The 5,258-nt window shown below is 36.8% G+C and overlaps 1 pseudogene; it reads left to right on the forward strand.

Moving 5' to 3' along the window:
* The window catches only part of LOC18014006, an 8,207-nt pseudogene extending 3,480 nt beyond the window's left edge, over positions 1 to 4,727 (forward strand).
* The last annotated feature ends 531 nt before the right edge of the window (positions 4,728 to 5,258 follow it).

Below are 5,258 nucleotides of genomic sequence, written 5' to 3' on the forward strand. Positions count from 1 at the left end.
ATGCATAGATCACAAATAATTAAAGCAAACACTACAAGAAAAACATCATTTTACAACGGCCGAAATGGTCGTTAATTCGTCGTAATAGGGCCATTACGACGGACTACCGACGATTTCGAAATCATCGTAAAGTCATCGTCGTAATAGACAAATCGTCGTAAAATCGTCGTATAATATACGACGGTTTTGTTTCATCGTAACGTCGAGGGAAACAAAATCGTCGTAAATGCGTCGTACAGTTTACGACAAGTTTACATCGAATTGCGTCGACTTGATCTTCATCTAGACCGTCGTTAAGTGGTCGTTAATGGTCGACGTAAGATCGTCGTAAAATGTACGATGCATAAATCGTCATAAATCAATCGTAAAGTATTTCTTCATTTCGTCGTAAAATCGTCGTAACTCTCGGACGTATAATCGTCGTATTTGTCATCTACATTGTAGTCGAAAATTCGTCGTAATATTTACGATGAATGTATGACGGTTTGAATAAATCTATTACGACGATTATACGACGTTTAATATAATTGAAAATTAAAAAAAAATAATTCGAATTAAAATTAAAATAAAAAAAAATAATTTACAGTTTAAAATTTATGAAAATTTGAAATTAAAATTAATTGTAATTTACAAAAAAAAACCCTACAGATCTAAATCTAAATCTAAATCGATCCCGTCGATTCGGTCACCGGCCTCCTCGACATCGTCCTGGACGTGTTCCTTGCCGAGTTAGCTGCGTCTGTCGCTCCTCGTTCGCCGCACAGGTGGCGTTGTAGATCTTCTCCGCCCGAGGATCCGTGAATTTGCCGTTACGCTTTTTATGCGTCTCGGCGAAAACCTTCGTCATCGGAGAAAGTTCACCTTCGTCATCGGATGAAGTTTTCCTCCGTTATCTTCAACCTACAAAATCAAAATGAAAACATTAATTAGTATCAAGAAATAAGAGTTAATTATTTGAAAACAAAAAAATTAATGATTTTTATTTACTTACCATCATGAGCCGTCTTCCGGCAAAAGGAATCTGGCCAGAAGTGTGCGGGACGTTCTTCCGATTTCCCGCATCGTTAGTAGCATTCCTGAAAAATATTTTGATTAGAATCTATTATAAGAAAAAAAAATAATGTAAATATTATTGAAATTAACTACGACTTACCTAGATCCGGAACACTTGGCGGCCGTAGTCTGGTTGTGCGGATCCAACCAGTACTGGACAAGGCCCCGCCAGACGGTATTGGACATAGGCGCCGGCTTGGCCTTGTCGCCGTCGACCTCCCACTTCCGTTTCCAGTCGGAAACGGTGTTGTTGAGGCGGAATTTGACCTTCTCTTTGAAGGCCGTCTCCACACGTCCGTGTGCGGATGTTTCCCAATGCCAGTTTTGCTAGGAAAAAAAAGAAGTTAGTAATTATTGTAAAAAGTTAAAATCTAAAATTAAAATTAAAGGAAATGGGTAAATTACTTACCGCAAAACACTTGAACCAAGTGTCAAGTGTGGCCTGATCCAGCTTCTTCCAGCTGGTATGGGGTTGTACGAAAAATCCCTTGATGATATCCGCAACGTTACGACCGACTGCATTGTCGGTCGTAAACCTAGTCAAATGGAAAGAGCAAAAGTTAATTAATATCAAATATATAAGAATAAATATTAATTAATTTAAAAATATTATAGGCAAAAAATAACGTACCAAAAGGTGCCGGGGGCTCGATCCGGGTCGAGTTTGTTCATGGTCTCACGACCGGGTTGCGCCAGAAGATCCTGTACCGTAAACAGGGCATACGGTACAGGCGGATCGGATCAGCCTCAGGCTCGGCCTGTGCGGGAGCCGCTGGTTCGGCTGGTGGTGGTGGAGGCGGTGCTGGCTGCGGAACAACGACCGGTTGGGAAACCGTCCGTTGTGTTCCCGAGGACTCCGGGATGGCTGATCCGGTCGCCGAGGTAGACGGGGCCGTACCGTCAGAATCGACGAGCTGTCGGTAGTGAAATCTCTTAGCCCGAGGAGCCATCGAGACAGAATCTACAAAATTTAAAAAAATTTGTTACTAATTTTTCAAATATTTATTAAAATTTACAAAATCCAGGACTATCTAAATTCCGAAACCTAAATTTAAATTCCGAACCTAAATCTAAATTCCGAACCTAAATCTAAAATAATATGTAATGAAATTATTTAAAAAAAAAACTTACAATTAATTGGTCGGGAGAGTAGGGAGTGAGGGAGAGATTTAGTTTTTTAGAGAGAGAGAGATTTATAGAGAGAGAGGGGGAAGAGAGGAATGAGCGACGAAAGGGAAAAACTCGCGTCCCTTATATAGATTTTGTGATCGTCGTAAAATCGTCGTAACTTTACGACGGTTTTACGACGATTTGGTTGTATAACAATCGGTCCATTGCAGGACACGACACGTGTCGTGATGTGATCGTCGTAAAATCCTCGTAACTTTACGACGGTTTCACGACGATTAAACCCAAAACCGTCGTAAAATCGTCGTAACGTCTAAACATTTATAACCTCGTACCTCGGATCAAGAGCCTATCTGGTGCAAACGGTACGACGGTTTTACGACGGTTTTGGGTATAATCGTCGTAAAACCGTCGTAAATTTACGATTATATTACGACGGTTTTACAATGTTTTTTAAAAAAGTGAGTAAACCCTAAATCTTATAAATGGGGTATTGCATAAATAACAATGCAAAGGTTATTGTATCCTATCATATAATAAAAGGTTTACAACTTTGCATGTATGATGGATTTATGACATGAGATAGTAAAAAATGAAATTCCATAATCTAATATATAACCTTTCACTTAACATTTTCGAAAACATGCATGAACTTGTAAATATGTATGTTTTTTTTCAAATTTTTTATTTTGATCAGATTGATAGCATTTCATATAAAATAAGATAACCAATAAAAAACAAATGTGAAATACCTTACAACCAATAAGATATAAAAGATTCAAATTCTTGGATTTCAACATTACGACGCTTTTACGACGAAATAGTGTATTCGTCGTAAAACCGTCGTAACTTTATGACGATTTTACGATGGTTCGTCGTAAAGACGTCGTAATGTTGAAACCCTATTCATTCAGGGCTAAAAACCTAGACTTAGGGTTTAGGGTTTAGAAAAACCGTCGTAAAACCGTCGTAAAATTGAATTTTATGGTTTTTAAAAAATTCAAACAAACAAAGTTACAAATTACATAATAACAAACATTCACTAAATACAATGCATGAAACTCAATCAGATTCATCTTCCTCTATTACTTCATCACCATCACCGTCTTCTTCCGCCAAATCATCATCATCGGTTTCAGCAAACTCATCATCACCTTCTTCTTCTGTATCATCAGGAAGATCTTCAAGTTGCCTGTTCCGAGGGTCTATTAAGAAAATATCCTCATCAACATCTGGTTCAGACAGATCTACGCAAGTGTGCTGTCAACGCCCCATCTGAATCTTTACGCATATACATCCAACTTTTTAGCTCGTATATAGACATCTTGAAAATAAACTCAAAATACTATCTCTTTTTATTGATTAGACAATAAAGGAGGTGGTCTCTTGTGTCACGTCTAACCACGTGAATGAAGTAAATTAACCTTATAATATTATTACTTCTTTGATTCAAAGTAATATAACTCTTAATTCGGGTTTTCAGCAATGGACGACCCAATATATAAGGATTTACAACACTATACTAAAATTTAAGAGACCTACAATGGGTCTCCAAGATGAAGATGCTCTTATGTTTGAATGATGATGTGTTGTGATTGAATGAAGGAATGAAGATCTATTTATAGGAAAATTTTGGGCTTTACAACGCTTTTACGACGGTTTTACATTCAACAATAATATTACGACGAGTTTACGACGATTTTGCGATAAAATTTTTCATCTACAATTGTTAAGTAAACATGTTTTAAATGTTTTTCACCTAACTCCTTTTTCGACGTACAATCGTCGTAATATGTACATCGAAATGTAGTCGTCGTATATTCGTCGTAATTTTGCTACGAATTTACGACGATTTTACATTTACTAGCAAATCTCTCATTATCGATGTATAATCGTCGTAATTCGTCGTAAATTGTACGTCGAGTTTACGACGATTTTTATATACGACGGTTTTACGACGGTTTTTAAATTAGACGTAAGATCGTTGTAAAATCGTTGTAAATTTGCGACGATTTAAAAACCGTCGTAATGAACCGTTGGAAAACGATTGTTTTCTTGTAGTGAAATAAGAAAACTACAATTTTTTATGTTGGTTTAGGTGGGTCAGCCAATGAAGAAAGGAAAAGTAATCTGCCAATAATAATCGGTGTTGGAATCGCGGTAGCGATTCTTCTTATCATCGCATGTGTGGTCATTGCTATTCTCTTGGCGAATCGTCACAGAGCTAGACTGCAAGCGTTGGCATTGCCTACGTCCACAGGTATAGATATTGAGCCTTTTGATGTGGTTTGTGTGATTTGTGTATATAATGATTACATCTGATCCATTTGTTCTAAAGATATATGAAATTAATTTGTTATTGAATAATCTCTATGTACTCTAGAGATGTGACGTTTTAAATGTTTAACGACAGTGACTAATTTGGGGACCGGAGCATCCCCTCTAGACGGACAACAAATGGGGAACGACTCAAACCAGCCTACAATTAATGCGGACATGCGATCGGCGACCTAATTGGAGTGAACCAATCATATGTAGCGCAATGACACTGAACATCATGTGAAATGTATGTTTTTGCTTTCCATTATATGTGTTTCCAATTATTTTTTTTCGGTTTCAATTTGCAATTTCTTTTATTCTTCTAGTCCTCAATCGTGTTGTAAATTATTTATTTCGGTTGAGACTTGAGAGATAAACAATTTATTCTTCTAGTCCTCATCGGCTTTTGATATTGTGTTGGACGCATCTATTTTGTCGTTGGAGCATGGATTTCATTTTAGATCTATAGTTGAAACTAATAAGTCTACTAGTTTAGTTTATGGAAAACCATAAAAGCTTATGACGAACTTGCGTGTGGTGATACACAGGTAACAGGTCCATGACTCAGGACGTAAATTCGCTACAAACTCTTGTATGATTCTACAGTTACATATGATTGCAAAGGCAGGTCGAAATAGTATAAAAGTAAAACTAAAAAAAAGTAACATAATTGTAAATAAAATAATAAAAAGGGAGATAATGAAGAAAAAGTTAAAAAATCATTTTTATATAGTTTTTTTAATCAACTAGGTGGCTGG

The sequence above is a fragment of the Eutrema salsugineum genome, unplaced genomic scaffold (assembly GCF_000478725.1).
Source record: "Eutrema salsugineum unplaced genomic scaffold, Eutsalg1_0 scaffold_4, whole genome shotgun sequence".
NCBI lineage: Eukaryota > Viridiplantae > Streptophyta > Magnoliopsida > Brassicales > Brassicaceae > Eutrema > Eutrema salsugineum.